At 33.7% G+C, this 10,441-nt stretch overlaps 1 pseudogene; it reads left to right on the top strand.

Moving 5' to 3' along the window:
* The first annotated feature begins 489 nt into the window (after positions 1–489).
* LOC149244740 (ubiquitin-conjugating enzyme E2 27 pseudogene) lies at positions 490–1,062 on the top strand (annotated as a pseudogene).
* The last annotated feature ends 9,379 nt before the right edge of the window (positions 1,063–10,441 follow it).

Here is a 10,441-nt window from a genome sequence, read left to right as displayed (position 1 = left end):
TGTTTTAGTCAAATAGGCAAAAATCTCTGAAGGATGACAACAATAGGGATTCAGTTCCTAGATTAGCTCCAGGTTTTTGGGAGGGAGTTAATGCCTCCTATATTTGATGTGAGGGAGTTATGAGGCTGTTAGATTCTCTATGCTATATAACAGGCAGTCATTCGGATGATTTGTTATGTGAATGTGAGGATTTCTTGATGTAATCTCCTAATTTGATTAATAAATTCCTGATGCCTATGTTTGGTGGACGTAGCCCAGATTGGTTGGGTGAACCACGTTAAATACTGTGTCATATGTGCTGTGTTAATTCTGCTGTGTGTTTAATTAATTTTGCTGTGCACCTGATCCAACAGCTAACAAAGAATTTGGGTTGTTTGAAGAAAGTGGAGGTGCACTAGTATATTTTCACTACACTACACAGAGCAACCGCTGCTTATTTGAGATTTAGAGGTTGGGGTTTTAGCGGCAACAATGGAGCTTGGCGTTCGACGGATGCAAAAGGAGATAAAAGAGATAGAAAGAAATACGGGGTTAACGGGTATCAGCATTAAGGTATGTGGCGATAATGACGTGTCACACCTGTGCGGGAGCATTAGAGGCCCTGTGGGTACTCCTTATGAAGATGGCGTCTTTGAAGTTGACATTCGCGTGCCTCAGCAGTACCCATTTGTGCCCCCAGAAATGCAGTTTATCACACAAGTGTGGCACCCTAATATCAGCAGTGAAAGCGGAGCAATATGCTTGGATATTCTCAAAGATAAGTGGTCACCCGCACTAACATTGAATACAACCTTACTTTCTTTGCAAGCCTTGCTTTCAGCACCAGAACCCAACGATCCTTAGGATGCGGTTGTAGCACGGCAATACCTTACAGACTATGAAGCATTTCTAAACATTGCGCGTAATTGGACCAGTGCTTTTGCAAATGTAGTAGAAGTTGATAACGAAGACAAGATACAAAGGTTGGTAGATATGGGATTTCCTGTAGATACAGTGAGAAGTATTTTACAAAGATGTGGTGGCGATGAAAACTGGGCACTGGAGAAGCTCTTACGTAGCTGATGTTACAGTTCATATTTAATAAGAGAAATTACAGTTAGTCTACCTCAGATTTTTATAGATTGAATTACTTCTCCACATTGAAGGAAAGGGATTTTTTTGTTACTAAGCCTGTTATTCGTCGGAGTCCTCATAAAATGATTAAGGTTAACAACAACATGAATGATGGAAGTTTGAGAATGGGTCCATCATTCACTGTGGTAACATACAATGTTTTAGTAGACAAGTATGCTACTTTACAGTAGTTTCTCAACTGTTTGTCCTTAGCTCTGGTACCACATGTTATGAAACCACCTCACAATAAAATAGAAATGAGAGATAAATGCCAAAAACTCCAAACCCTGGTATATTTAGGCACTACTTTCTCTTCTATCTATTCTATGTTTTGGAAACTTTTTTAGCTTATTTTCTAGTCTAATTTGTCCAAAATTTGATAGATATTCCTTCCAATAAAAAGTTTGAGATGTAAACTTTTCATAATTATAGTGCCCCAAAATTTTCAAGGTTTTTAATCTCTCTCTATATATTTATTCAAAATCTTTTTCTAAACAAGGTAAAAGAAGATTTGGGCAAAGCAAATTCTAGGCCAAAAAGTCCAAAAATTAGAAAACATGTTTTCAGAAAATATTGTAACAAAGCATATTTATAAATTGCAAGTCTTTATGGTAAGATTGTGGTAAATTTTAACGGTTAGAAATCTTGCTACACACTCTCGGAGAATATATATATATATATATATAATGAAATGTTTATCATGGATCTTTTTTTTGTCAGCCATTCAATTTAAATTTATATAAATAACAACATTATATCTCTAGAATAATTCTAAAACAAAGTGATATAACTTTAAGAAGATGTATACCAAGTAACCATGGAAATTAAAATATCATGAATGTGTGTGTTTGCTTGCACTAGCTACTTGAAATAGTTCAAATTGAAAAACTTACAAATATGAGAGTCAAATAATTTCCACAAGTCATTACAAAGTTTTTAAGTATTTGCCCTTGTGGGCCCCTTTTAATCTCAAAATTGAGGGTTTATATACATAATGATAAGCCCAAAAATTTCCTAAATGAAATCTTGCAAAATAAAAAAAAATAGACTTTTCAAAAATATAATTCATTGTCTTGACCTACCTCTTTAAACTATTTAAAATAAAATAACATGATTAACTAAAAGTGTCTTTTTGCAAGATTTAGAACAACTATATCATATCCACAACTGAGACCAACATTTGATGAGTGAGGAAAACTTGTTTACAAATTGAGAAAACAATACTAATAATTGACATTTTAGATCTAAATAAAGCTGCTACAACATCTCTTATTATGCAGCTACCTTTTGTAATTAATAAACAAGATCAAATATAAAACGTACCTTCAAAATATTTGATCCTGAAAAATAGACAACTAGCAGAACATTTTTTTAGTAGAGTTTGAATCATGTGTTTTCTTCTAGAACCCTATATACTTCTGATCATTTCGATTATTCCTAAGTTTATTAAGTGTTTTGAGTTGGTTTTTCTCCTCTATAGATTGGTTGATTTGGTGCTCAAGATGAGATACCATAATCAGATATTGTTGATGCCAATACATGTCATGTATATATTTATTAGAATCATTGTTGCACTAAGGACATTTATCTGAGTTATTGTTACCATCATGAGTGTAATTACCATTTTCACAAAATCAAGAAATTGTCACTTACACGAGATTTATTCTTCTTTGGAAAAGGCTTGACACGAGATTCAATATCAATATACACTTCTACCATAAGATAACTCTCATCCATCAAAATGACATAGCTCTTCAACCTCAAAATCATTAATAGTGTGGGAATCATATGGAGCTAGATTAGTTATTTGGAGATTAGACTAAACCTTAGGGGTAACATCTAGTTGCTAGACAACATGGGGTTTACTAAAGCCATTGAGAAGACAAAACGCATCCCAATTATCACCAATCTTGGACAAATAATGTCTCACTAGAATGTAGACCAAACCATGGTGAAAAAGATATTTGTTAGTATTTTTGTGTTCATTTAGTTATGCCTTAGCCATATTGGAGAGCCTTTTATATAAGTAGAATGAGAGATTAAGCTTATAACCCAAGAATACCATTAGAAAATGTATATGATAGATGAAGTAAAACCCTTATCTACCTTCACAAGTTATAAAATGTTGAACAAAATATAATAAATATTTCCACTTGGTTTTAAGAAAGCTAACTAGCATAACATTATATGCACAATTTTTGTAAGCCAAAAAGTTTCAACATGGAACATTGTACACACCACAATATTTTGATCAATTTTTTCCTTCTTTGGAGAGAGGAGTTTCTTGTGCAATGAAGGTGAAAGCCTTTACCACCTGTTTGATAAAACCCTCAAAACACTGAAAAAGTCCCACTAGTAGACCTCCTAAAACAAAGTCACATACTCTTCATACAATTCAATAATTTCACCCCAATCAACTCTTTGAATCATAGGATGCATGACTAAATATTTATCAAAACTTTGGCAATGATTCCGTTTGTAAAGGAGGTAAAACGGGAGTTAGAGGTTTCAAAAGCTAATTATTATAGGAAATTGGGATGCATAGAATGCATAACTGAAAATCCTAAGCTAGAAATTGAGCCAGTGGCTTGGAGTACTAGATGTACTAAATACTATTAGTAGCAGTGAGAGCAATAATGTTACCACAAAAATAGAGACATTCCAACAGTGAAAAGTGAAACTAGTTGTAGAAAGTTACACCTTAGAATTCAGCCTCTTCGAGGGGGAAACCTCCTTTACATTACACAAGTAAACAATTCTTGGATCATAACATTTGGTGTTAGAGCTTTGGATTCTAGGGTTTTGCTATTCCAACAAGTCTGTTGAATTTTCGCTATAACTTTTGTTCTGCGATGTTTCAGAAGATAAACAAAAAATCTATTTGATATGAAGTTGTTCTGAACCTCGGGTCCATATTTCAGATATTGCCTCGATATATTTGCGGCGATTTGATTTGAGGAAGTTAGGGTTTTTCATGAATAAATAAGCGAATAAAACCATGAATCCAACTTTTTTGTCTATAGAGCGTGGAGTTTTATTTATTTCTGTTTATAGATTCTGTGTATAGAGCGTGGAGCTTTATTTATGTTTATAGGTAAAAAGTAGCATGCGTTCTTAACAAAGAAATCTCGTTAGTAAGTCTTATAGAAAAACTCAGAGAAAAAAGAAAGCTAAGGCCAAGAACATAGCGTGGTAGAATTTCAACAATTTTTTTGTTTTTTTGTTTTGTTTTGTTTTTTTTTTTTCATTTGAATATTAAGAAAATAGGAGAGCTAACTTAATAAGAGAGATTACAGTTAGTCTACCTCAGATTTTTAAATACCGAATTACTTCTCCACATTGATGGAAAGGGATTTTTTGTTACTAAGCCTGTTATTCGTCGGAGTCCTTAGAAAATGATTAAGGTTAACAACAACATGGATGATGGAAGTTTGATAGTGGGTCCATCATTCACAGTGGTAACATACAATGTTCTGGCAGACAAGTATGCTACTTCACAGTAGTTTCCCAACTGTCTCTCCTCACCTATGGCACCAAATATTATGAAACCAACTCATAATAAGATAGAAAAGAGAGATAAACGCCTTAAAATTCAGCCTCTTCGAGGGGGCAACCTCCTTTACATTACAAAAATGAACAATTCTTGGATCATAAAACTCACTCCCATTCATATATACTCGCTCCCACCACTGTCCCTTATGATTTGATCTTTTCCTCATTTGTCGGTCACCAAGAATTGACACGCACAATTTCAAGCAACTTTCGGCAATAATCCATAATTTCAAAAACCAATTTTACACATAACTTGGTTCCTTGCCACCTATTTACATTCTGAAATGAGTTCAGAAAAAGGAAAAGAACCCCATGTTCATTCTGAAACTGTTCCATCCTCTACAACAACGAATTACTCAAATACTCAACCAAAGATGGACAAAGGAGAAATGAGGGTCAAAGAAGGGAAACGTTAGGCCGTAGAGGTCTATTGTTGAAGAGAAGGAAGGTTGCAAGGTCTAGTTAGGCTTGTGGCTAGGGTCTTGAGGCCACAAATGCCTCACGACAAGCCTAGGAAGTTTTTCGCTAGGCTAAGAAGGGAGGCCAAGATGGTTTCAAAGGAGGTTGAGGCCTTTAGGCCTTACGAATAAACCTGAAAATTCCTCAAATGACCACAACAAGGGGGATGAGGGCAATCCGTGGCCTTGAGAGGTTAGACAACTTCCCAAGGGCTAGGGAACCTACAAACTCTATATATTGTCAGAAGAAGAAATCGTTATAAGGACGAGGGATTGGAGGAAGCGCAGGGTGAATAACTAGGGTTACAGGCTTTTGTAGAGGCTATTCTCCATGGAAGGTCGCAAAGGAGGGAGCTCCACTCCCTCCTACAAGTAGGATGTGGCCTCCAGGGGTAAAAAACCAATGGAAAATGATAGAGGCCCTTCATAAGGAAGGAAAAAAATAGTGAAAAGGAAAAAGATGGTACTAAATCAAGGGATAATAATATCACTAAGGAGAATGAGGAAGAAGACAAGGAACAGGGAACAAAAGACAAAGCACAAATTTGACCATGTAAACCCAAAGCTGCGGTTACACCCAGAGTCGTTTTAAATGATGCTACTCTGTAGGCACATAGAGACCACATCGAGACATATGCAGTCATTTGTAAATTCATGGGTTAATGGCCCATTGAAAAAGCTTCACAAACGCAAATTAAATACCACTAGAAACCAAAAGGAAGCATTGACCTATATCCTGGGTCTAAGGGTTTCTTCAATGTGGTATTTGCAAATATTGAAGATAAGGAGAGAGTGTTTGAAGGAGGGCCCTACTTTTATGCTGCAGCAGGGCTCTATATGTGACCATGGATTATGAATTTTGTTCCGGAGCATGAGACTTTTACTTTGTTCCAAGTTTGGGTAAGACTCTACTCTCTACCTCTTGACTACTCACAAATGGAATCCTTATCCTCCATAGGAAATAAGTTAGGATGTTTTGTCAAAGATTCTGAGGCCACTAGAAGGGGAAAGTATACTTCCTTTACTAGAATATGTGTGGAGATGGATCTTTCTGGAGCTCTACCGAGCAAACAGTAGATTATGGACATATTCCATTCAGATGTCGCAAATGCCATGAGCATGGGCACTTATTCAGAGACTGTCCTCTCAGTAAAATAGAGAATAAGAGTAAAGCTAACACAATGAAAGATAGAGAAAGCTTTCACTATGTGATTGCATTCTAAAGCTTAATTAAAAAGTTATTATATATGTTTTATAATTGTTTAAGATATAATAATCATAAGAATAATCTTTTACTTGTTAATTTATAATTGTATAAACTTTATTTTTTTAAATTTGAACATGCATATATGGGTAAAAGGAAGAAAAGATAAAAACATTAAGGTTGTTCAATTCTCATGTCCATTAGGATCAAGGCCCAGTGGCAGAGTCTCAAATTGAGACTCAAAAAATGTTAGAATCTTAACTATCTATAAGGCACAGGTCATTCTCAAATTGAGACTCAAGAAATGTTAAAATCTTAATTATCTTTAATGCACACGTCATTGAAGGATAAATATGATAGAATGCACATATAAATAACTAATACAATAACGGGAAAAGTGCAACATCATTGTTTATTAACAAATCCAAGTCATATAAATAACAACATTATATCTCTAGAATAATTCTAAAACAAAGTGATATAACTTTAAGGAGATGTATACCAAGTAACCATGGAAATTACAATATCATGTATGTGTGTGTTTGCTTGCACTAGCTAGTTGAAATAGTTCAAATTGAAAAGCTTACAAATATGAGAGTCAAATAATTTCCACAATCACAAGAGAGTTTTTAAGTATTTTCCCTTGCCGGCCCCTTTTAATCTCAAAATTGACGGTTTATATACATAATGATAAGCCCCAAAATTTCCTAAATTAAATCTTGCAAAATCAAAACAATATACTTTTCAAAAATATAATTCATTGTCTTGACCTACTTGTTTAAACTATTTAAAATAAAATAACATGATTAACTAAAAGTGTATTTGTGCAAGATTTAGAACAACTATATCATATCCACAACTGAGACCAACATTTGATGAGTGAGGAAAACTTGTTTACAAAATGAGAAAACAATATTAATAATTGACATTTTATATCTAAATAAAGCTGCTACAACATCTCTTATTATGCAGCTACCTTTTGTAATTAATAAACAAGATCAAATATAAAACATACCTTGAAAATATTTGATCCTAAAAAATAGACAACTAGCGGAACATTTTTTTAGTAGAGTTTGAATCATGTGTTTCTCTAGTAATGACTACTTTAACATTAGGTAATTTAATAAATATGTGAGTGCATTGACTGTGTTTTCTTCTAGAACCCTATATACTTCTGATCATTTTGATTATTCCTAAGTTTATTAAGTGTTTTGAGTTGGTTTTTCTCCTCTATAGGTTGGTTGATTTGGTGCTCAAGATGAGATACCATAATCAGATATTGTTGATGCCAATACATGCCATGTATATATTTATTAGAGTCATTGTTTCACTAACGACATTTATCTTAGTTATTGTTACCATCATGAGTGTAATTACCATTTTCACAAAATCAAGAAATTGTCACTTACCCGAGATTTATTATTCTTTGGAAAAGGCTTGACACGAGATTCCATATCAATATACACTTATACCATAAGATAACTCTCACCCATCAAAATGACATAGCTCTTCAAGGTCAAAATCATCAATAGTGTGGGAATCATATGGAGCTAGATTAGTTATTTGGAGATTAGACTAAACCTTAGGGGTAACATCTAGTTGCTAGACAACATGGGGCTTACTAAAGCCATTGAGAAGACAAAACGCATCCCAATTATCACCAATCTTGGACAAATAATGTCTCTCTAGAATGTAGATCAAACCATGGTGAAAAAGATATCTGTAAGTATTTTTGTGTTCATCTAGTTATGCCTTACCATATTGGAGAGCCTTTTATATAAGTATAATGAGAGATTAAGCTTATAACCCAAGAATACCATTAGAAAATGTATATGCCAGATGAAGAAAAACCTTTATCTACCTTCACATGTTATAAAATGTTGAACAAAATATAATAAATATTTCCACTTGGTTTTAAGAAAGCTAACTAGCATAACATTATATGCACAATTTTTGTAAGCCAAAAAGTTTCAACATGGTACATTGTACACACCACAATTTTTTGACCAATTATTTCCTTCTTTGGAGAGACGAGTTTCTTGTGCAATGAAGGTGAAAGCCTTTACCACTTCTTTGCTAAAACCCTCAAAACATTGAAAAAAAGTCCCACTAGTAGACCTCCTAAAATAAAGTCACATACTCTTCATACAATTCAATAATTTCACCCCAATCAACTCTTTGAATTGTAGGATGCATGACTAAATATTTATCAAAACTTTAGCAATGATTTCGTTTCTAAAGGAGGTAAAACGGGAGTTAGAGGTTTCAAACGCTAACTATTATAGGAAAATGGGATGCATAGAATGCATAACTGAAAATCCTAAGCTACAAATTGAGCCAGTGGCTTGGAGTACTAGATGTACCAAATACTATTAGTAGCAGTGAGAGCAATAATGTTACCACAAAAATAGAGACATTCCAACAGTGAAAAGTGAAACTAGTTGTAAAAAGTTACATTTTCTAGTTTGGGTAGGTTAAGCCAAGTCAACATTTTCCATGCTTCATATTGGATTGTAAAAGTACAATTTGTGTGTGTGTGTGTGTTATGACTAAACTCTTGTAGGTAACCTAAAACAAAACAAAATTGAATAAAACTTATTTCAATCATAAGGAATTGATTGAAATACTAGAGAGATAAGTAAATTTAAGAAAGTTAATAATGTTGTATCATTTTCTTGTTCTAATAAAATTGTGAAAATGGATTTATAAAATGCCATTTTTATTTTTATTTTATATTCATTTTGTAATAAAGTTATGCACAATTTTATAATGCCACATGTTTACTTTTCTTTTCTTTTTTTTAATAAAATGTCAAATTTCTACCCACTAACTATCGTACAATTTCCATTGGTAACGATTGGTTCTTTAGTAATCAATGATTCTTATTTGATGACATAGCCCCCTGCTTGCTTGAAATTTAATGGGGGGTACAAAAAGTTGTTTCACCAAAACAACTTTCCTTAGGTGGCATTCTACCATATGTTGAACACCCCCTCATCTTTTCCTGCTTACCACTTATCACCCATGCTTAAAACCATTCTCGATTTCTGCCATCAACTATTTCTACCACCAAATAAATGCTTCCACCAAACTATCATTCCAGCATAAATGGGATCTCAGCCAATTAATTTTTCAATGATTCTTCTTATTAAATCTAGTGATTGTTTACCATTTAATGCATGCATGCGCGTTTCATTGAAATGTTCATTTCATTATACTCTCGTTTTTATGAAACCAACTCACAATAAGATAAAAAAGAGAGATAAACGCTTTAGAATTCAGCCTCTTCGAGGGGGAAACCTCCTTTACATTACAAAAATAAACAATTCTTAGATCATAACATTTGGTATCAGAGCTTTGGATTCTAGGGTTTCGTTGCTCCAAATAGGTCTTTGTTGAATTTCGCTATAACTTTTGTTCTGCGGTGTTTCAAAAGATAAAAAAAAAATCCATTTGATACGAAATCGTTCTGAACCTCGGGTCTGTATTTTAGATATTGCCTTGCTATATTTGGGGAGATTTGATTTGAGGAAGTTAGGGTTTTTCACGAATAAATAACCGAATAAAACCATGAATCCATTTTTTCTGTTTATAGAGCGTGGAGCTTTATTTATTTCTGTTTATAGATTCTGTGTATAGAGCGTGGAGCTTTATTTATGTTTATAGATAAAAAGTAGCATGCGGTCTTAACGAAAGAGAGCTCGTTGGTAAGTCTTATAGAAAAACTCAGAGAAAAAAGAAAGCCAAGGCCGAGAACAAAGCGTGGTTGAATTTCAACAATTTTTTGTTTTTTTTTTGTTTTTTGTTTTGTTTTTGTTTTGTTTTTTTTTTTTCATCTGAATATTAAGAAAATATGAGAGCTAATTTAATAAGAGAAATTATAGTTAGTCTACCTCAGATTTTTAAATACTGAATTACTTCTCCACATTGATGGAAAGGGATTTTTTGTTACTAAGCCTGTTATTCGTCGGAGTCCTTAGAAAATGATCAAGGTTAACAAAAACATGAATGATGGAAGTTTGACAAGGGGTCCATCATTCACAATAGTAACATACAATGTTCTGGCAGACAAGTATGCTACTTCACAATAGTTTCCCAACTGTCCGTCCTTACC

Source organism: Pinus tabuliformis, chromosome 8 (genome assembly GCF_031772625.1).
Source record: "Pinus tabuliformis cultivar Carrire ecotype Pingquan chromosome 8, CPIR1, whole genome shotgun sequence".
In the NCBI taxonomy this organism is placed as follows: domain Eukaryota; kingdom Viridiplantae; phylum Streptophyta; class Pinopsida; order Pinales; family Pinaceae; genus Pinus; species Pinus tabuliformis.
Note: the sequence above shows the minus strand (reverse complement) of the source record. Positions and strands in the feature narration are given on the sequence as shown.